The 24,938-nt window shown below is 36.7% G+C and overlaps 1 protein-coding gene across 1 annotated transcript in view; it reads left to right on the forward strand.

Moving 5' to 3' along the window:
• The first annotated feature begins 954 nt into the window (after positions 1 to 954).
• The window catches only part of celf3a (cugbp, Elav-like family member 3a), an 83,810-nt gene continuing 59,826 nt past the window's right edge, over positions 955 to 24,938 (forward strand). Inside the window, exon 1 of the transcript XR_010899350.1 lies at positions 955 to 1,290. The gene's annotated coding sequence lies outside the window, so the exon portion shown is untranslated. The remainder of the gene's footprint in view (positions 1,291 to 24,938) is intronic.

Genomic DNA, 24,938 nt, shown 5'->3' on the forward strand with positions numbered 1-24,938 from the left:
TGATAACAAAGTTGAATTTTCAGCATCATTACTCCAGTCTTCAGTGCCACATGATAAGAATCATCCTTAAGAATCATTCTAATATGCTGATTTAGTGCTCAATAAACATTTTTATATCAATGTTGAAAACAGTTGTGCTGCTTAATATTTTTGTGGAAAAAAAAAATATAATAAAAAAATATATATTTTGTAAAAAAAAATTTCCAGGATTTTTTTGATTCATTTAAAGTTCAAAAGAACAGCATTTATTTCAAATAGTTTTATTGAAATAAAGGTTCAAATGTCTTTTTAAACATAAATAATAATAATAATAATAATAATAATGACATTATTTTTTTAATATATATATTTAAATATTATCTACCCCGACCCTAAGCTATGGAGCCAGAATAGCCTCAAATATAATACATTTACAAAACAAATTCTGGCTCCATACTAAGCAGTTTAAGATGGATGGATATATATTTGATTACGTAACACTATATTTGTATCATTATACATTAGTAGTAATGTATAATAATTATACAAATATATTATTACGTATTCTAATATATTTAAATAAATATATACGTATATAGAATATTAGTAGCATGGTAACATGTCAGTAGGACAGACACCGACAGCTCTACATTTCTCGATTGTTCTATCTGAACATGACTGACCCCTACTGGATGTCTGTTTGTTTTATATTTGAGCAATATGCAAGATTAATGTTTCAAGATGTTTCCACGAGGCTATTTTTTTATTTTTTATTTCGACACCAAGTGATGTATACTATAGAGATTATCCTTGTGATTTCAGACCGTGAACAAGGAGGAAAAGGTTCAAAACAAGGAGAAAAAGAAAGAAAGAAAGAAAGAAAGAAAGAAAGAAAGAAAGAAAGAAAGAAAGAAAGAAAGAAAGAAAGAAAGAAAGAAAGAAAGAAAGAAAGAAAAAGAAAGAAAGTACGAGTATCAACCGGTATCAAATGTACTGGTATAAATACATGTCAAGTGTTGTTATTGTAATATATATTGGTGATAATGGAGTCCATGCAGTATCCACACATGAACCTGTAAGCGGCAGCATCGCGAGTCCGCGACCAGAAGACCTGGAAAATGGCGGCTGGAAGTGCTGGCGTAAGCGGCCACAATAGTGGCTCATCGCCGCGCTTAGAGTCCACTTTGGACCGTCGCTTTCAGACTGTATCCAACACCATGGAATCCATTCAGGGACTATCCTCCTGGTGCATCGAGAACAAGAAATATCACAGCGTGATCGTTCGATACTGGACAAAGTGGCTGCGCAAATGTGAGTATTTAGCACGTTAGCCGGCTAATCTGAGCCTAGCTGTAATACAACACCTGTTTACGGCCTCATATTTGCTTAACCTGGTGTTCCAAAATGGACGTGCGTGGTATTTGTGCAAAAAAGTATCACATAAGTTATTGTGACGGACTACTCTCTCTTCTTCACCCCACTAGACAACTGTCGTGGTTTATTAACGTTAGCAAACTGCTAATCTGTCCCCATCAGGTCAGGAGGACAGGTCGTGTTTCAGAAGCTGTGATGTGCCTTCCTAGACTGCGTTTTGGCGCTTTCCGAGGCAGCATCTCTTTTAGGCATCATACTTTTCCTCAGGAATAGCGGAGTTCTGGGTCAGCTGCATTTTAGGTGTCATAGCATGATTCGAGTCAGCAACTTTTTGGCCGATAAAAGGGTGCATTTGGGGGCAGAATGAGGTGTCCGGGTCAGTTAAATTTCATTTGGAGTTGGTGTTTGGTGCCAGCAGATTGGGGCAATTTGGCACAGCTAAATTATGTTATAGTGTTATAAAAGGCATGTTTGTTTGTCAGCTGCACTTTTGGGCAGGACGGGGGGTTTGGATGTCATACACGTGTTTTGAATCTGCATTGTATGTTTTTGGGCGATACAGCTAAGTTATATTGTTTATTCATCTCACTGACTCTTGGTGATTCTGGTAATCTCTTGCCTGTCAATGATTTTTCCGGGGTAGGTTGCCAGGTCTTTCCCTAATCCGCCCCATTATTTATACAGTTTCTTGTGAAAGTATTCGTTATGCTAAACTATATTAAATTACATTTCTCTCTCATCACATCACTCTATACCAACCATAATGTCAAAGCAAAAAATAGATTTGCGACAACACTGCAACTGTAATATAAAGGAAAAATGCAAATGAGTTCATTCAAGTATCCAAACCTCTAACTCAGTATATAGCACCTTTACAGCTTCAAGTCTTTTTGTGTATCTGACAAGCTTTGCATCTGCATGTGTATAGAATTCCAAAGCTGCCAAACAATATGAGACGTTATACAAACATATGTATAGATACTTTTATTTTCTGATGTATAATTGTAGTTTTTCCACATTTATTTATTTTCATATGAATTTCTACATTTATTAATTTTTACATTTTCTACATTTCTTTGTCCATATGGGGGTGTTTTATACCTCAATCAAAGCTATCGCGCTCTGAGTGGCAAGGGCGAGACTTTGAAGCCAAAGGGACACCTTGTAGTGTGACCAAAAGAAACGCAAGAGGTGTGCGTGGTTTAGTGTTGTCAAAAATATCGATATTTCGATATGTGTGGATTTTAAAATATCTGAAATGGGTCCAGGACTCCTTTTTAGCAGGATCGACAGGCAGCTGGTATCGTGTATTCTCATTTTTTCTCTTCTCTAATGGTGACATGTATCTGCCTATATCAAATATAGCAGGCTTCATTCAGTGATTGAAACAAATATTATTAATATTAATTGAAGTTGTACAGCATATTGAGCGCTCCGAGCGAGCTCTGCTGTGCTACACATGGAACGGTAAATAATCACACCAGTGAAAGCAGTGCATTTATCCTTTTTTTTCATGCAATATCTCTTCAGTCAGTACAGTAGCCTACATTTTAGTAATGTTTCTGTTTAACGTTAAATAAAATGAGGCATGGTATGCTAACTGTATCTTCCATAGCTTGCATATAACTTTATCTCGCGGCTCAACAATTTTACCTCTTACTGACCAAAATCGGCTTTAGGATGAAAAATAACAATATAACAAACTAATGAACTGCTTCAGTCCGCGTGAAGGCACTAAGCTGTATAATGTCTGCTGCATAAACCAAGATTATACTGTAATATTCCTGCTGCGCTGCTCTCTGTGCTTTAATGTTTATCAAACAACAAAAGACCAAAAAAAAAATGTAAACAAAATTGCTCTACTCTAGGCTAAACTTTCATAAACCGTGCGTTCACACCGCCGCCGGCGAGAGCGTCAAAATTCGCTCTTGCCGCCCTGACAACGACGCTGTAGAAAGCTCCGTGGACGTGCTGCCGCTCTGACGTAGATCGAATGTTTTTTCTTTTTTTAAACTGTATTTAAAGAGGCCGCAAATCAAACAAGCATGTTGATGGATATACTGACCACAAGTAGGGTATAAATTAACTTCATGAAATCGTTTAAATGTGAAAGTAAGAATTAATTGCACACCTGCTGAACAACGAGCGTTCTAGCGCCTATAAAATAGTGTTGCGCGACTTCTTAACAAATTACACATCACTATGAATGATCTTGTCATAAATGATAGGGAAACCCGCACAGCAATGATCAACCTTTCCTACAAATTGCTTGGGAACTAATGTGGTCGGAACCAAAGTTTACAGGCTTGCGTTCTCTGGATTTCTCTCAAGCGGAGCACTTCTACATTCTGACTGGTTGCCGCCTGTTGCCGCTGAACCGCGTCATAGCTCATTACCATAAAGTTGAGCTGATTTCAACTCTCCTCGACGCCCAAATCGTCCAAGACGCGCCGCGCCGCTCTCGCCGGAGCTCGCCGCCCGGCTCCCATTGAAAATGAATGACTTCCGGCCAGCTTGACGCTCTCGCCGCCGGCGGTGTGAACGCGGACATGCAGGCAAAATCCAGTCATAAAAACGTAATTTACTGCATGAATGGCACGGAATTGGTTTTGATGGGAAAAAAAACGTTGGTTAGTACACGTAAATCAAATTGCTATATATATTATACTAATAGTGTCTGTGAATATTAAGCCGCAAAAGACTGTTTATTTAAATATGAATCCTGCAATTTTTTCTGTTTCTGCAAATGAATGGAAGAGACGTGCGGACGGCGCGATTCATTTACCTTACACTGAAAGCATAATTATGGTCTCATTTGAAAGCAGACACTTGGCAGTTTTCTGTAAAGTCCAAATTATAATAATTTTTATAATCAAAAATCGCTATAATAATCTTCAAAGTTTTGTAAAGTTATTAGAAATGTATTTGTATGAAATATCTTTATGAAAATAAAATTGAAGTTGGCCTTGGAGCAATTTAGAAATATGCTACAGCTAAAGCCACAAGTCTGATCATGTTATATTTCATATCTGAAGATGATAAATCTAAAATTCAGATTTTTATAAAATTTTTGCAAGATGTGATTTTATTTTGAGATTTCTCTAAAACATCAACTGATGTTTATTGCCATGTCTTGTGAGCTTTATATACAGTGTATTGCCTCTATTGTTTAGAGGTGCAAACTGCCCCATTCAGTTTGTCTCACCGGCACACATTCACACTTCTGCGGACTGGGCTATAATTATTATTCCTCGACGAACGACTCTATTCAAACTGTTCTATTTAAACCTAATTTCTAAATCAACCCTCTCCCTTCACCTTCTCTGAGACTCTATCAAATGATTTCTTGCAAATAAAGTTTTACGTTTCAAAAATGTTCATAAAAATAAAGTATTTTCTCAGTGGCAGGTGCATCTTAGCATGTTAGCTTAGCACAACAGCAAAACAACAATTTATAAGATTAAAATCATGTTTTATTCAAAACTTACTTTATGTCACTATATACTTTATAAGTCGAGTGTTTTATATAACAATGTGTGATCTCGTTCCTTTGGGTCAAAAAATCTGACAGAAAATACACAATGTTAAAAGCTATGTGGAATAGCATTGCATTATAAATATAAAATATTATGAAACCACCCAACATGGCATAAAGAACACAGACCAACCATATATTGCCGCGATTGTGTGTTTGTCTTCAAACGTGTCTATCTGCATGTTATTGCGATCTGACACTCTCTGGAAGGTTTGTTTATGTGAGAGAGTTCCTGGAATGTCACATGGTTTGTCTGTTCTTCTTGTGCTATATATGGACTGAATGTTCACTAGTACAGCTTGCCATAGTATAGTTTGTATAGTTTGTCAAGGTAATTACTTACATCTGATAGTAATTTTGAGCTAATTTAAGCAAAGAGAGCTTCAGAACGTCCACGTTAAGCTTTTCTCGGAGAAAAGAACAAAGAACGGTACTAAAGTCTTTCCTAAAAAGGGAAAATGTGTTTTACTGACCGGATATCGCAAATGTTTAATCTATCTACGAGCTCTGCTTCACCTTCGTTGCTCTGGTTGGTTGTAGCGATATCCTATCGCGTGCAGAGGGAGTTTGAAAGACAACCGTTTATCCCGCCCCTCAGATTGAGCCCTGACAATGGTGAGTTTCCAGACCAAACATCTTGATTTATATATATATATATATATATAATATATATATGGGGGCATGTGACAAGTAAGGGATCAGGACCCCGACGCGAAGCCGATGGGTTAACAGAGCCTTCTGATTCGAATCGATGTGTTTGTGTAAGAAAAATATCTATATTAAAAACATTATAAAGGAAACATGCCTTGAAGTCTTCCATTGAAACCCACGGCTGTTTAAGCCACAAGATGGCGCCAGCGTTAAGCATAGAAGTAGTACCGGTCAAGATAACTCGTATTACTCATATGAGCGGGTGTTATCTGAGAATAACGTACCGCTGGAATGCGCGATTGACCAATCAGAATCAAGTATTTCACAGAGCTGTGTAATAAATATCGGTATCTGCAATTGTACGTCACTAATGACAACACTAGTCTGTTGCAAGTCACACAGGACATGAATAACTTAGGTTGCTTTTGGTCCGCACCCGGGTTTGATTTGACGTCTGCTTTAAAAGGTGGTCTGGGGTTGGTTTCATGTGAACTCTGGTACAGTTCGCTGCTGATGTGAACGCAATTGTACTAAATCGCGGAAGTAAACTATTATAAGCTATTATTGACGTGTAAAAAGGTGTGTTTCACTCATTTTCCTGACAAGCGTGACTGACATACTGCAAGAAGAGAGCTTTAGATCTCATTTTCGCACACCTTCAGCATTCTTTGGAGCATTTAGTGGTGATTTTGTTGTGTTGTGGCTTGATGTTGGTTAACTTAGCCTATATTTTCTTTTTTAATTTTTGGTTTAAAAAAACAAACAAAACTGCATGCATTTTGCGGAAGAACCTTTTTTTGGTTGTGTTGACTCTGTGGATCAATATGGTCATTGTACTGATCATTAGGGTTGGGTTAATGTTTTAAAATTTCACATTTAAAGAAATCGTATTTGACCATGTCTAATTTGTGTCTCGTGTGTGTGTGTGTCTCTCTCTCTCTCTGTCACACACACACACACACACACACACACACACACACACACACACACACACACACACACACACACACACACACAGAGACACACAGACACAGACAGACGGAGAGACACACAGACAGAGAGACACAGAGACATGCGTGGCAGAGAATGACGAAATGAGTCTATGTCGAAACCCTGCTGAACAACAAATAATGTTGATACTAGAAATGGATCTAATTTTTTTTCTATCAACAAAATTGCAAGGAATATCCCTGTGCCATAAATTTTTTTCCAAAGTTTGCTTGCCTGGTGTGCAAAAAGTATTGTATGTGTAAGATGCATCAATATGAGTTTATATTCTGGTTTAATTTATAACTCACTTTTCATTCCAAAGAATCTCAAAGTGCAACAATGAAAAAAGGGAAAAAATAACCAAAATTAATAAAAAGTAAAAATAAAGAAATATACAAACAATCAACACATAAAAGCCTGTCTGAACAGAAAAGTCTTCAGTTCAGCTTTAAACTGGTCCAGGCTCTGTACTGTTCTCAGCTCACTGGGAAGGCGGTTCCAAAGCCGTGCAGCCGAGCAAAAAGCTTGATTTCCCCCATGGTACGAAGCCTGGTGGTGGGGACTTGAAGAAGCAGGTGGCCTGAAGATCGAAGGGTGCAGGTGGAGGATTTCAGACTGATGAGTTCCTGCAGATATGATGGTGCATTTATGTGTGAGCAGGAGAATTTTTTAGTCAATTAGGGATGAAACGGGAAGCCAGTGCAATGAGTGTAGGATGGGAGTTATGTGATCATATTTACGGACTCTCATAAGGACTCTGGCACTGTTCTGGATGTATTGAAGCATCTGGATATTTCTGCCAGAATTCCCACTGAAGAGTCCGTTGCAGTAGTCCAGCCTAGTGGAGAAAAAGGCATGGACAAGTTTCTCTGCGTCTGGAAAGGTTAAAAGGGGACTGAGTTTGGAGATGTTTGAAAGGTGGTGGAAGGAAGTTTTACAAATGTGCTTAATGTGGTCATCGAAGGTCAGCTGTGGGTCAAACCCAACCCCTAGATTTGTGATTTGTGGAGGAGAAAGTGATGACCTGGCCGTCAAAGATGCGCTCGCTGGGATAAGGGAGAGGAGTGGATCTGATGAGGGGTGCCATCCAGTAGTACCTCAGTTTTACTGGAGTTCTGCTGGAGGAAGTTATTTCCCATCCATGCCTTAATCTAATATGGGGGTTTCAATACGACTTTGTTCATTTGGTTGAATTTTACACATTTTCAATGATCAGAAACTAAATTTGGTTCACTTTGCACAAAGCTCATACTTATTGTATTCAAGTTGAGGCACATTAATGAGGAGCTCTCAAAGGGGGTGTATTTATAAGAATCTAAAGCCCCTTTCACACTGCACGTCGGACCCGCAATATTCCCGGAACATTGCCGGGTCGCCTTCTGTATGAAAGCAACCATGTCCCGGCATTGATTACCGAATTGAACCCGGGTCGGGGACCTAGTAACATTGCGGTATTCGACCCGGGACGAGTGCTGTGTGAACAAAAGCCGAAACTAATGCCACAACGTGTACGTAGTTATCGTGCGACTCCTAGAGCTTGTTTTTTCAATAATACAACCCTGCAGTGCCAGAAGAGCTAGTCAGTGTTTTAAACGCAGAGAGTGTTCGTATACAAAAGAAACAAATTAAACAAGCAGAAATGTGCGCAAACTGGACACAAGTCGAGACCACGGAGCTCCTTACTATCCGCGCTGCAGCTGAGATCGCTCGCCATTATACGTCACATCAGGATGTCACGTGTCAACTCGTTCCGGGACCGTTACGGGTTGTGTGTGAAAGAGCACATATTACAGTATTTCGCCTACAGTGTGAATGGACCAAATCTAGCGGCCTGGGAACAAATGCCAGCATTAGGGTCGCATTATCCGTGTATTTGCCAGAATCGTAGTGTGAAAGGGGCTTAGGTTTGAATAATTTTCAGGGGTATTTGGAAGAAGGGATTTTGTTCATGAAGCTTCTGAAGCTACCAAGAGTTCAAATATATGATATCATAATTACCACTAGGGATGGGACGAAATATCGTTTGACAAAATATCGCGATACAAAACGTGACGAAACGCATCGAGGTCGAAAAAAATGTATCGCGAAATAAAGATAGATGGCACTGCTGCATGATTTGCGTAGAATGAGGGTGGGGTGCAGCAGCAAACATTAATAGGGAAAGAAAAGGGTTGACATTAGCATTAATATTCTAAACCAAAAATGCAGTTATTGCCTACATAAACTACCATATTTTCTGTTTAACTTTTATTAGACTCCAGAAAGAAAAGGGCGTTTTTTCACTGAGCACATTCTCTGCAGTCTGAGCGCGATGCACTGCAGCTCACTCTCGCTCATGTCTGAGGTAAATCATTAACACCATCACCGCTTACAGTACACCTGTTTTATTGAACTAAATACATTACAATCGGCTAAAACGAATGCACAGGTTACTTTCCTGATCAAGCGCGCTCCCGAGTCCGTGTTCTTCACACTGTCCACGTGAATCGCGGCCCAGTTCGGCGCGCACGCGCAAAATACCGGCAGTTAGTTCAACAGGAAATGCGGATCTCTTAAAGGGGCCGCACTATATTCCTACTCGTGTAATATGGACCTCCTCCAGGTATGGTGTGGTTCTGGTTCGCTCACTGGTACACATTAACAATTTTTCATACGAACTTTGCCCTGTTCTGAATTAAACTGCCAGTGTAAAAACTCCCTTTATATTCTTAAAATGAGAGAAATCACTAACAGTTACTTACTCATTATTTTTAAGTTTAGGCTTAAGAGAACAATTTCTTAGATAAACATATCTATGACCTTTGATATGTCTAGTCTTCATACTGTATTGATTATTATTGAATAAGTATGGTTTCACTAATAATAAATGTACATTTCCACAAAGCATGCATATTTGTCCATACCTAAGTTGATTAGAGTATTAAAAACTTAATTTAAACTTAATTTAAGATACATTTACAATTGCTAAAAAGGTGTGATTTCACATTTATTGGCACCCCTGTTTAAGATGTGGTCGCGGACTTCTAAAAATTCTTCTTTTTTTTTAAACAACATAGAACCAAAATGCAAAAAAATAGAAAAATCCTACCTTTCGTTTAAGTACATTACTTTGGTGGTAAAAAAAAATCACAGATTTGAAAAAAATAAAAATAAAATTTGATATCGTATCGTGACGTATCGTATCGTAACCCTGGCATATCGAGGTGTATCGTATCGTGAGTTTAAGTGTATCGTCCCATCCCTAATTACCACATTGACATCTCCATATCTCTGGGATTGAACCATATATGGCCTTAAAAATTAAGATTCCAAAAATGTTTCATTGGAAAAAAACCTAAAATGATATTAAGATATCTTAAATACTTCTTGAGTTGCACACATGTAAACTTCAAAAAATAATATTTTTTGGCACTCAAAGAGGTATATGCAACTATTTGATGAAGGGAATCAAGATGCATTTCTAGTTTCAGTATTATTTGTTCTTACACAATACGTATCAGCTATTTAAAGTTACCCACATTTGTTTTTTGACCATTGAAAAATAAAATTCAACTATTTGAACATGTGGACAAATTGGGATCCCTATATCTATGCGATTTGAACCATATAGGACCTCAATCACCAAATCGCCAAATCTCAGGTGAAACAGTATACATTCATGACATTTAATATTTTGGATTTCTTCTTCAGTTATGTATTTCTTTCACCAGAAATATTTTTCAAATCAAGATATTTAGCCATGGACCTCTGGTTGAGTTGAATTGGAATGACCCATTACTTTTTTGTGGTAGGGGTAGTGAAAATTTTGGCTAGGTAAGTAAAAATTTGAACCGGGCCAGTAGATAGCACGGTATAACCAGTTAGATGGAAAAGATTTCAAGCTGACTAGCTGAAGATGTTACTGTAGTTTTACTAGGGCTGCACAATTTATCGAATTTCTAATCGTGATTACGATTACAGATCCCACGATTATGTAATTGTTCAAAGCTGTGATTACAAAAAAAACTTACTTTTCGATTTTTTTCTGCATGCTTAAGAGGTGTGTTTAGAGCATGTTACGTTGTGAGAAGAGAATCAAGACTTCCTTCAGAGTAGGCACTAACCCAGCAAAATAGGAACTACCAGTTGACCTTAGTGTACGCTGACTGGTCGAACGCACGCGGAACATTTGAACCCACCATTTTTAAAGGGGTGGTTTCTGTGGGGTTTTTTCTAGGCTTGGTTGTGTTTATGGGGCGCAGTAAAACATGTCTTAATACTTCTTTTAATTTTTTACGCCATATTTTTCTTATGTTTGACCTTTATTCCACACCGCTGTCTCCACTGTTCTTTGAACGGCTTATTTGCTTCCTGCTTCTATGAAGCCCATCCCTCTGAAAAACTCATGGTCTTAGATGGTCTTAGATTGGTTGGATGGCCAAATGTAGTTTCCTGTATTTTTATTGGCTGAGGTCTCAAGCACAGGTTGTCCGGAAACACCACGTCCCTCACCATTACGGGCAGAAGTCACATCTGCGGTGACTAGCAAGGGGTTTATGATGTCACCAACACGGGAAGAAGTTTGTTGTAGTCCAAACCGGCCGTTTTTGTAGGCAATAAAACTGCCATAACTTTAAAAGACAACTACACTTACTAAAGTTAAAAAAGTGAAATCGCATACAACCAACCACAAAAAGCAGTGCACAGCCTATATGAACTAACAAACATGGAAAACAGTGCTATATGGACCTCTCAACCATTATGCTAAGTATAAAATCCAACAGAACTTTGAGGAGAGCAAGCAAAATGATTATGCATTTCTGCTCAGCTACTGACATTGGCCACACACTCATCAACCACACGGCAAACGCCAATGCTTTTTCATATACTGTGTACTTTCTTCGTATAACAGTTCTGCCTAATGACATATAAGACAGGACTGTTAAAAAGATCATAAGCTAATCAAGACGTAAAATGTGAGTGCCCTGTGCTCAGACTGGCGTCAAAATAAATATCTGCCACGCCGTCAAAATAAAAGACACAACAAAAAGCGTGGCTTACGTCACTTCAGAGTTCCTACTGTTGGTGCAAATGCAACCAGGAAAATGACCCTACAGGAACGTTTAGTTTTCTAAATCTGATTCGACCACCGTAAAAAGGATGTATGAGTGGGTTGCCTGTAATGAGTTATGCTTATTTAATGATATGAAAGATTACACTATTGTTCTAACTTTTTACATTTTTTTTACATTTTTGAAAGTCTCACAAGGCTGACAGGGTCCCCGCGGAGTCTTAAAAAGTCTTAAAAGTCTTAAATTTCAAACTCAAAATATAAGTCCTTAAAAAGTCTTAAATTCGCGGAAGCATTGCGTTCTAGGTCTTAAATGCTCTCGCCTCCCGCAGCACGCGAGCACGTGTGTGTGTGTGTGTGTGTGTGTGTGTGTGTGTGTGTGTGTGTGTGTGTGTGTGTGTGTGTGTGTGTGTGTGTGTGTGTGTGTATGTGTGTGTGTTTGTTCCGTGGTGTTTGTAGTTCTTTCTTTCGCTAGACCAACTATTGTTCGCTCTATTACAACTACAAATTAGACAAGCATGCCACTTCTATTGCAGCCAATCAGCTTTCGTGTTATTGGCACGAGCCTCTTTCTGATCGTACCCCACAGAAGCATTAAACGGATTTTATTCTTCAGCTGAGTCTGACGGTTCTTGCAGTTCCGCGATCGTGAACGCGAAGGCGAATCTTTCTCACCATCTTGCTTAATGACCAAATAAAAGTATAATACACCCGATTGCACTAAAATAGTTAATATCAGTGATGTGAACTCCGAACTCCGATGTCAGGCTGCGTGTGTGTGCTGCCTGTCAGTATAAATTTTATTACTGACCGATTACTTGATTACATAATTACTTGAAAATGTTTTACTTATATTAAGCAATTATTGCTGTGGTTTACTTTTAAGATGTTGGTCATATTTCCCACCCCAAGCGATCGTGTTATTAAAGATAGATAGCACACCACTTGACCAGCCTTTTTTTTTTGTAATGCCAAACAAGATTCATGCATTTTGTCAGTTTTATTGCCATGTGTGACTATTGTGCATCTAACATAATAATATGGTTAATGTTGCATCCTAATTATATTAAAAAAAATTGAAAAAAGTGACCACCACAATAAAAACTAATTTTGGTCAAATTTATATATATATAAAAATTTGACCAAAATTAGTTTTTATATATATTCTATAATATATATTTATATAATATATATATATATTCTAATCCTGGTGGGATTGAGCTATGAATAATAAGTTTACTAATACTTTGTTCAATTTAAATAAATTAAATAATATAAGTTTAAGTAGCGTAATTGAGTGATTCTGCATTTCCTATGCATGTTTTTTTTTATTGCGTGATATAGGTCTTACATTTTATTCATAATGGTCTTAAAAAGGTCTTAAAAAGTCTTAAATTTGACTTGGTGAAACCTGCAGATACCCTGGGCTGAATTTCTTTAATCAAAAATACGGTAAAAAAGGTAACTTTGTAAAATAAAGTTTTAAATAACTTTTTTATATAAATAGATTTTAAAAAGTAATTTATTAATTCCCGTGATGGCAAAGGTGAACTTTCAGCATCATCCTCCAGTCTTAAGTGTCACAGGATCCTGCAGAATCATTCTAATATGCTGATATGATGTTCAAGAAACATATCTTATTATCATCATTGTTTAAAACTACTGCTTAATCTTGGAAGTTTTGATTCAATTTATTTCCGGATTCTTTGATAAATATTAAGTAAAAAAAAAAAAAAACAGCATTTATTTGAAATAGATATTTTCATGATAAATTTACTTGTGATAAATGCACTTCTGAGCAATTTAATGCATATTTGCTGAGTAAAAGCATTCATTTCTTCAAGAAAAGAATCTTATTCAGGGCTTGACACTTATTTTTTTTCACTGCATAAATTTAGGATTGCCATTTCTGCATATAAAAACGCATTTTATTTTTATTGTCTTGAGATGCTATATATTTTTTAATATTTTGAATTCTATTTAATTCTGCCTTTTAACGGTATGTTAATTTTAGTTGAAAGTTTTAGTAATTCTGTTTTGTTTTGTGTGTTTGTTTTAAAATGTATGTATAGTTTTTATACATTTTTCTTTCAGTTTTAGTTTGGTACATCAGGTTAATGTAACCAAATATGTTAATTTCAAGTTTTTTATATTTGATTTTATGTCAACAGTGCATTTTGTCAGATTTTGTTATTTACATTTACATTTAATCATTTAGCAGACGCTTTTATCCAAAGCGACTTACAAAAGAGGAGAGCAATAGAAGCAATGATACAAACAAGGGCAACAACCTGTAAGAGCTGTAAGAAATCTCATAATCGAGCACAGTACACAAACAATTTTTTTTAAACAAACAAAAAGAAAACTTAATTGGATAGTTAAGTGCTAGGTTTTTATTGGTCAGGTGCAGCTGGATAAGGTGTGTCTTAAGATGTTTTTTGAAAATGGCTACAGACTCTGCTGCTGTTATGGTTTTTAATTATAATAACATTGATACTAGTAAAATCTATATATTTAATAATGTGTGTCAAATAATGTTCTTAGTCTTTCTTTCCTGTGACGGGTCATCCCAGACAGAAGCTAAATAGTTTACTTTAAATTAAATGGAAATTAAATTAAACGTTGACTTTTATTTAATAAACAAGCCCTAAATATACCGGGACTCTTCTTTTTAATTTTCTATGCTTTATTATTGCAGGATGCGCCTTCAAATTCAGATGAATTTGTACTGTATGAACTGTATACAACATATTACAATTAGGGCTGGGCAAGTTAACGCGTTATCGCATTAACGCATTAATTAATTAACGCTGTCAATTATTTTATCGTGCATTAACGAAGTTATTTGTTATTATGTTGAAGCCTGTTGCTCACTGCCTCTGAATAGCCTACACATAAAGACAAACCATTGGTCACAGGAGAATACAGTGCTGTCTGTAAGCCAAGGGCTTGACATTCTTTGTCTAGGACAAATGGGACAAATAAAATATTAAAATATCCAGAAGCGGTAGAATGATTCAGAATTTTTTGTTGTTATTATTATATTCAATGGAAACAGCGATTGACAATGGTGTCTGCCTCTGGTAACAAAGTCGCGTGGAGGCAGCGACCTGTCTCTTTGTGAGAGACATTCGTGGAGAAATTAAAACAATTGAGCAGCAATATAAACTCACAGAAGAAACATACTGGGGTAAAACAGAGTTTTTTTGTAGTTGTTGATATTTATGATATTGTTAATAACACAAGTCGACTTTGCAATCGTGAATTGTGTGTCATGAATGGTGTAGCCTTGTTCAATAAAGTAGCCTGATTAATATTAAGTTACTTACATTTTAGATCCAACCAACCTTTTTTGTTCTATTTCACCCATGATTTCACCGACGAAAATAGTTCTGGAGGAAAGCAACACTCAGCGCGGTGTTTTGGTACTAAATGATTCAGCGTTTTGAATGAATCATTTGAATGAACGACTCAGTGACTCACTTATGAAGATGAGCACTTGCTGCCCCCTATTGGCGGTTATGTTTAAAAGTATAATTGCATGTTTTATTTACAACATCAATCTTATAACATTATTTATTGCAGCTGTATTTTTTGCAGTTTCAATTATTTAATTTGATTGGTAACAGCCTATAGTGTCTTTACTATTATAACTGAATTTATTAATCAAATGTAGGAATTGAACATGAAAGATGATACATACATTTAATAATATATAAAAAAAAGGCCTTTATAAAATTAAATAACTCCCTGGCGTGAATATCAGAAATATGCAGATTAAAGTCGGCCTATGTGAAAGCTGAAAGAACACTGATGAGAATATTACTACAGAATCAATATATGTATACCACCAATTTAACTTAATTTGATTAAATTAATGTTTAAGTTGATATATACAAGAAATATTGTAACTGTTACTAACTTTTAACTGCTGTAAAAAGCACCTTATTTGTTTAAAATGTTTGCAAACCATATGTTATAGCACTTTTGCACTTTTTATATAGCAGCACTTTTGTATTAATTATTGAATTTTGCACACACTGCGATTAATCGTGATTAATCACAGAAAATAATGTGATTAATCATGATTTAAAAATGTAATCGTTGCCCAGCACTAATTACAATTTAAACACTGTAAAGTACCGTATTTCCTCAAATAAAAGCCTGTAGTCAATTAAACGCCGGGCCTCTGATAGTTGCCAGGGGCGTGGTCAGCACGAACAAATAAAGGCCGGTCTCAAATAAAGACCGGGGGAAAAGGTGTGGATAATTTCCTAAATGCATTCAAGTTCATCGTAATGTTAAGTAGGGTTATGTTGTGACTGCTGACCGACATCATGATGGAGCAAAACCTTCCTGACCCGATCACATGTAAATGCGTAAATAGGGTTGGGAATCGTGAGAAATTTTCCGGTTCCGATTCCGCCTAACGATTCCGGTTCCGATTCCGGTTCCATTAAAATTATTAAACAAATAGTGGTAAAGGAAAAAGGCACAATACGCAACTTTAAACAATCCTTTTTTGTGTTTATTACTTGCTCTCAAATGAATTTACAGGTTGGCAATGTAAAAAAAAAAAAAGTCCTGTACTATACATATTAGGGATGTCAATTTTCACAAATTCCCATGATCGATCATCGTTTAAATTAACGATCAATTAATCGATTAATCGTTAACCATAATACTGAAATATGCGTCTACAGCAGTGGCTTATAGCCGACAGACAGTAGGCCTATGTGCAATGCTGCTCAAAACACCATGTTCTTCACCAAATGAATGAGAAGTATTTTTTTTATCTAAACAAAGGGCTATGGGACTGTAAAATGAGTCGATGTTATTTATAATTTAATTAAATTACTTATTTAATAACCAAATATAACATGTAATACAACACGAACGCCGCCCTTAGATCTGTTATTCAGAATTTCTGGACGCACTTGCAAGAACAACGTGCTGAAACGTCACCTAAACCCAATTAATTCAAAACGATTTATTAAAATATTGTTTTAATTAATGTTATGTAATGTGACAGTCCCAATCATAGTTATTATTAGTCGTGCGTTGCTGTTTGAACTGCGCGAGCTGAAGCGGATGCGCTGAATCAACACTGGTAAGTTACACTGCTCTTTGCTAGCACGTTATTTAACTCAACAAAAAGCTTCCTATATGAGATTAATCAGATTTATATAAAGTTAACAAAATATTACAAATTATATATCTTCACAAAATGATGCGAATGAACAAGTGAACTTGAATTGAGTTGCTGATGATCATATTCAGAATGGGAGACGCGCTCTCCTGGAACAACGCTCTGAACACGGCACCTAAACCCAATGACTTTACAACCATTTATTAAAATAGTGTTCTCATTTCTGTTATATAATATGACTGTCCCAATCATTGTTATTATGCATTGCTCTGTATGCGCTAAAGCCGAAGCACTAAATGAAAACCGGTAGCCATCACTGACTGAAGCCATTTGTTAGTGCGTTTTATTTCGCTAAAAGAAACGCATCCTTTATGATTGATCACATATATAACGTTACAAAATAAATGTAATATTAAAAATTACTTCAGCACAATCTGATGCGAATGCACAAGTGAACTTGAACTAAGTTACATGCGCGAGTCAGAATGTGTGAGTCATGTTGTGCATGCGCTCTTCCTGGATGAACGCAATGATGAAACACACGGCAAATAAACCCAAATAATTAACAATCACAATGTTTTATTACAATAGTGTTCTCATTAATGTTGTGTAATATGACAGTCCCAATCAGTCATTATTAGTGCTGTTGGAGCTGCACGCTGAAGCTGATCACCGCCACACTTTTACTACCGCTCACCTCTAACGTTAATTATTAACCAAATGCATCCTTATGAGATAAATCAGCTATAGATAGGCCTGCACAAAATAAACACAATATTACAACTTACATTTGCACAAAACAAAAGGCTGCGAATGCACATGCAAGCTTGCAGTCATGATGAAGGTGTGACTCCTGTAAAATGGTCCCAAATAGAACTCGGGCATGCTCGCATCATTTTTCCTCCCGTTTCCTCAAGCACGCGCATGACCCTGCTTAATCGATGATCGATAAGTCTTATCGATTAAATGTCTTATCGACAATTAATCGATCATCGATTAATCGTTGACATCCCTAATACATATATTACAGGATTAATCGAGCCATATGGAATTTATGGAAATTAAAATAAACATGTTCAAATTTACACCTCTGAAATTGTCTTATTACATTTTCTCTCTCTGTTTTAGGGATGTTAACCGATGACCGTTTGACCCATGGTTGACCGTATCAACGTTAACCGATCAAAGTTGTCGGTTAAAAAAAAAAGTTATCTCTAAATTAGGCTATTATAGACAGTGGACTAAACGCTACAACAGTTAGCCGTCTCATTCCAAAATCTTTTTGTGTGAAGTGAACATATCCCTCGCACTCAATTTTTCATAACTCTCCTGTTTGTACTTAATAAACGATTAAAAACATTTGGGGCGAAGTCGCAGCGTTTCCGCGCTCACAAGGTTTGCAAAAAGTAAACAGGCTAAAACACTCGAGGTTAGAGCCAGAGCAGACGACAGTATGAAGCGTGCATTCCGCATAAGATGGGCTTACATTTGGAAATATAACTTATTACATCTACATTTCAGTGGTAACACATAAGGTGTTGATCGTCTTTCTTTATTATTGTTAGCACTTACTTACCTCGAACTAAAGCGGCGTCTCTTCAGAGCTGTTATTTTCTTAAATGAGCCGCGGCAATGTTTCAAATGACCTCATAATGCTAGACAAATGCATAACGCTCCCAACCCTATGCGTAAATAGTACAAGTGTGCAATGTTGTGGAATATATACACCAAAATGAGTTGCATCTGATACGCTGTTTTTCGCGTGCATATGATACGCAATTTATGGCGTGTATATGGTAGGCATGTGCCGATATCAATTTTACATGTTGCGATTAATTGCTGAAGCTTTTATCACGGTATACGATATTATCACGATACTGAAATAAGTTGGGGAAAAAAATGTTGTCATAGCATAACAGATTTAAGAACTATTTTTGTAATAACAAAAAAAAAAAGTTTAAATACAATGCACCAAAAATATATACAGCTCTGGAAAAAATTAAGAGCCCACTTATCATTGAGAAATCAATGTTAAATGGTCTATTAATTTTTTCCAGAGCTGTATAAGTGCAATTTTCAAACAGATTAAAGTGCAAAAGAATTAGGCTATAAAGAACAACAGGTAAAAAATTACAATAAGGTCTCATTATTTAATGCATTACCAAAAACATTATACTTTCTGTAACAAATGTAACTATTGCTCAATCTTAGTTAATGTTAGTTAAGAAATACTTATCATTGTTAGTTTTATCTTATGTCCATATAATACGCCATAAAGTGTGTATCGTATGCACGCCAAAAACAGCGTAGCAAATGCACGACATAATACGCATCTGATGCGACGCGCCCTGATGCAAGTCTTGACAGCTTTGAATTGACTTTGACAGAAGAGCTGCACGATGGGTGTATCTTGTAACACAGGGTGAACTCAGTGTGTACATTGATAATTTGAGGGAAATATAATATACATTTTATATAAGACCTTGAAATGGCGCTCTGTGGTGCGGCAGGATTTTGAACAAAATCTTGAGTTGCCGTGGACAGGCACCAAATGCCAATTGATAGTCAGTGTGCGTACACTCATTGAAAATAATGTTTGAATTTTAAAGACGTGGCGCGGCACTAAGCTTGGCGTCCGTTGTGCGACCGCCTTCTCTGCATTTAACTTAATACAGATAGGCTACAAAATAAACTATGTTGTTGAAATATTGTGAAATGGTCATATGAACTAGGCTACACGAACAACCGTTTAAAATACAGTATGCAAAATCAAAATGTTCTATCTCCGTAATGGATTGAGAAAAGTGCATGCAAACTATTGGAAGCGTGGATGAGTAATTAGTTGGGTCAGAAAAATAACGAAATAATAGTTTTTAAGTATCAAAAATTATGTAAAGAGACTGTAGGCTATTAAAAAAGTGCTTAAAAGTGCACAACTATCTGTATTCAATTATTAAGAGAGAGATTTTTTTCCTCACGTGCAACTATAGAATGCACGGAGTCATTAGTTGGGTTATAAAAATGACGAAATTTAAAAAAAATTAAATTAGAAAATAATATTTATGTAATATATTTATGTGTAGAAAAGTGCTTAAAAGTTTTCACAACTATTATTAAGTGGAAGGAAGCTTTTTCCCTCACATGCAACAATAAAGCACCGATCGAGTCATTCGTTGGATTAGAGGCTAAAATAACCTCACGAAATAAACATTTTACATTATTCAAACTGACTCAATTGTTGTTACCGATTAGGCTACCGTAATTCCCATTTTGGGCGCATTTACGCCTAATAATTACTGCGTGCGACTGGAAAAATATTTAGGCGCACCGGTTCGAGTGACCTGATCGATTCTCATGAATGGATGTGTAATACAATCGGAATAAAAACTACAACTCCCAAAGTGCATCAACACTGAGAAACTGATTTTGAACTGAAACGTGTCCTACTGCAATCAACTGCTTTTCATTCCTCAGTCAGCAGAATAAGTGCAAAAAAGTGTGCGACCAAATACCCTGCAAGATTGTTTACAAAGTGAAACGGGTGTGACGATGCAGCAATGGGCACTTTAACTACGCCTCGCGCTGATGATTTACAGCCAAATCAAAATGAACTGGAAATTTGGATTATCATAAACAAGCTCAGAAATTATCGGATGCTTGGGGCATGAATGGCATCAAAAACTAATTTATTAACAATACATTTAAAAAGCCATTGAGTTTAATCTTTATCACACATGCTATTTCGAAAAATACTAAATGTATACAATGAGCAAGTATATCATCAATATCATCAACCGTGTTTTTGTCATATCCTGAAAGAATCACTATGGTACACATAAAATAAGTGTTTATATTCCCGCTGCGGATTAGCACCGTATCCGCGCTACTCGCCATAGACACAAACAGAGAGAAGTAGATCCGGCTGCAATGTTCTTCCGAGAGACCTATGCAGTTCTGCTTATGAAGCGCCAGAGCGCCAAAAGTTACGGCTTGCTATTGCTCAGAGTATTGGCATGATTGCATGTGTGATTCTGATCTTGTACTAAAGTCCAATAGACAAGTTGATATTGAGTAACAACGTTTTAGCCACAACACTGTCTAGACTATTTGTGAAAATCAAAGCCACACCAGAACTGATGCGAATCTCCGCAGCGATTCGATTCAAATTTATCTGTGTTTTGAACTATTGACTGAACTGATCATTAAGATGCCACCTACTGGCGGTTTTATTTTCATATTTATACTTTGCATGGACTTTTTATTTAAAATATTAAACTTTTAAAGTTTAATTTGTACATAATTCTAAATTCATAAACTTATATGTAAAACATACATGAGCTGCATTAAATGCTTTAGGTGTTTGGTTGTATGAAGTCCAGTTCTGCTTTTTTCGTGTGTGTATTAGGCATGTGCCGTTTGTCGTTAATGCGATATATCACGATAATGAATATGCACGATTTTGTTATCGTGGGCCTTTCAAAATATCATAAGTATTAATTTATTAACAATTATTATAATTTTTTATAATGCACTCAAGAATACTTGCCCATCAACCGTATAAATGTTTAACACCGCTGTATTCTGCGTCAAATATATATATATATATATATATATATATATATATATATATATATATATATATATATATTGTATATGGGATATAAAAACACTTTAACCAGATGATTTAAAAAGCTCTATTTGAAAAGAATGAATTGTTCTAGAATAATTGGGGTGATTTTGTAGTGGAGTGAATCTGTATAGAAAATAATAAACACATTACAAGCATAGATAAATACAACAGAATATGACAAGCATATGTTTGGACCAAGCGGCAACCTCCCCCACTTTCTGTTGAAGCCTATACGGAAGTAACTTAAACTGCGATTCCTCGACAGGCTCCAGAAGGGAGCAGAATCTCATTGAGCCCCATGTTAAAATTTCCAACTTTACAGCAGAAAAAAACAAAAATGTTTACAGCCTGGTACAAATTGTGGTTTTGGTCTATATGGCTAATTTTGCCTTTCATGACAACTGTGAGGGGCGTGATTTTTTTTTATAACTCACTAGTTTACATTATATAAAGCCTTAAAGTTCTGCAAAATTAAGGGCGTGGTCACTGATTGACTGGTGAATAGCCATTTATCCACCGTCTGTTAGTCATTGCGTCACCTAAGCTCCGCCCACATCCCGCCTCTTTGCCCATTTTCTGTTATCTGGCTGTGACTCGCCATGATGCGCTGGCAAGATTATGTTCTTGAATATGATGACAGACAAGCTGCATAAATATGACATGGCACTAGCTGTTAATGTAATCTTCTTTATAGTTTATTAATAAAGTCTTGTAGTTTGCACTTTTTTTCTCATTATTAGTATACATTTAGATTGGAAATGCATTTCATGAATCTGTCAAACCTAATTGTGCTTTAAACAGTCAAGTTTCTTACTGAGTCTTATCAATCTATTTACTCACTGGTTGTTTTTAGGACAATATATAGTTAAAGATATTTTAATAAATGGTATTGTATAGTAGGAAAACTATCAAAATATTTTGGAAAAATAGTATTGTTTATGGTTTAGAAGGTTATTATGTCATTATGTTTATTTGAGGGATGGGAGGAGGGGTCAGTGACCACTCTCTGTAGGAGACGCTGATAAAAAAGTGAGCTTTTTTGTGATTGAATGACAGGAATATAATTGAAGAGGCATCAGATAAATTGCATTTTTTGATCTCTTTAGATGGCTTGGTGTTTTTTCGTGGAATTATTGATCCAGATAAGTGTTTTCTGAACATAATTTTTTTCTGAGGATGTGCTCATAAAGGGATTTTTTTAATCTCTAATGAAAATGGTTATTGTTAAAATGTAATTTTATACAATAATTTTATGTGTAATTTTGTTTTCCGTTTGCATGAAGCACCATTGTCAGTGATGTTTACAGTACTTTTTTGTTAAACACATCCCAAAAAATCTGGCCACAGAGCAAGCTATAGATAAATAAATGTTAACTGTGTCGCACTGGAGACTTGGAAGTAAACATCCACGGCTAGGATTGGATAAGATTTGCATATTTAATGAGCTTCAGCTCCTGTCATATCTATGCCCCGGTCAGTTCCGTTCACATGAGGGATGGTTGTTTTGAAAGCGGCAAGCGGAATGATTCAAGTACGTGTTTATCAAACAAACACAATGATTTATTTCTCATCCACCTGCGATTGATTTGACTATTATTTTACATGTATTACATAGCCCGCAGTGCAAACTGTGCACACGTACGTGCATGCCCTTCAAATGTCATGTCAAGAGGGAGAGAATAGTAGAAAAAGAAAGGAATATTACGAGATTCATCAGCCTTTGAATCAGGACGTTGAGCTTTGCGAGCACTGGCCCATATATGTCTGAGTCCAGCGTGCTAAAGGCATGTTCTCTTAAGACTAGTTCAGACTGCACGATTTTCAAACTCGTCAGGTCACTGCTCTTTTCACACTGCATGACTATCTGGGGTATAATTTAGTCACTGCTGTGTTCACACTGCAGGCTGGTTTGATGTCAGAGATCACCACACTGTATGACTGAACAAGAGGATGAATCGCCGACAACTCTCTCTCTCTCCGGTGCACAAACTACGTTTCCCAAACACACGTGCGATGTGACAAGTAAACGACGCGAGATGACGTGCGTCAGACCGTAGTTCTCGTGCGAGACTTGGATTTGTTATTAAAAATGATAAACTGCACAAAGTTTGCTTCAAATTGTATGTGCCCTGATTTGTGGAGAAAAAGAAAATGATTATGGCAGAGGAAAGCGCAGAGAGACAGAGGGAGCCAGGATTTTGTTCTGCAAAGACAGTTTGATGTAAATAAACAATTTTGTAATGTGCTGCTGTGGCTGGATGTGCAAATGTTTCGCCTTTGTTTCTGTTTGATAGAATTTTAAATATATCTATTAAAATACTGATATTCTGCTTTATAACTCCTCCCTGTACCTCCTGCTGCCCTGTATCTCACCCTCTCATTGGCTGTCGGTGTAATTTTCAGTCAGAACGCAGTTCATACCAGGAGTTTCAATCGCCGACAGGTCCAGAGATTTAGCATGCCAAATATATCATGGGCGTCGGCGACTCGTCAGCGATTCTCTCTGATCGCGTCTTTGATAATTCACACTGCGTGATTGTCTCTCGCGTGCACGAGCACCGCTTTGCCTATGATCTCGGGCATTTGTCGGCGATTTCACAAAACCTGTCGGCGACTCAAAATCGGAGCAAAAATTGGGCAGTGTGAACTAGGCTTCAGACACGTACACATAAGCAAAACGATCTATAACAATCCAATACTATTTCATATAAAAACATGTTTTACTCACGTAACAGGGCTCTACATAACGCCCATTTTGGGCGCATTTACGCCTAAAAATTACTGCGTGCGACTGTGAAAAAATATTTAGGCGCACCGGTGCGAGTGACCTGATCGATTCTCATGAATGGATGTGTTCAATCGGAATAAAAACTACAACACTGAGTGAATCAACACTGAGAAACTGTTAGGCTATGTTTCCTACTGCAATCAACTGCTTTTCATGCCTTCAGTCAGCAGAAGAAGTGCAAAAACGTGTGCGACAGACTACACTTCAAACAACGATTGTTTACAACGATTGAAGTGAAACGTGTGTGACGACGCAGCCATACGCACTGTCGCACTTTACCAGACGCCTCGCGCTGTTTATTTACAGCCAAATCAAAATTAACTGGATATACCACATTTGGATTATCATAAACAAGCCCAGAAATTAGCGGATGCTTGGGGCATAAATGCCATCAAACAATAATGTATTAATAATACATTTAAAACGCCCTTGAGTTAATCTTTATCACATGCTGTTTAAAAAAAAATACTATGTTTAATGAGCGAGTATATCATGAAGATTTTTTCCAAACCGGGTTTTTGTCTTATTCTGAATCACTGTAACGTTACACACAAAATAAATTATTCCCGCTGCGGATTAGCACAATATCTGCGTGACTCACCACAAACAGAGAGAAGTAGATCCGGCAGCAATGTTCTCCCGCGAGACGCATGCGGTTCTGTTTATGAAGCGCCAGAGCGCCAAAAGTTACAGCTTGCTATAGCTCCGAATATTGGCATGATTGCATGTGTGATACTGATCTCGTACAAAAATCTAATAGACAAGTTGATATTAAGTAACAACGTTTTAGCC

This window comes from Pseudorasbora parva, chromosome 19, assembly GCF_024679245.1.
Source record: "Pseudorasbora parva isolate DD20220531a chromosome 19, ASM2467924v1, whole genome shotgun sequence".
NCBI lineage: Eukaryota > Metazoa > Chordata > Actinopteri > Cypriniformes > Gobionidae > Pseudorasbora > Pseudorasbora parva.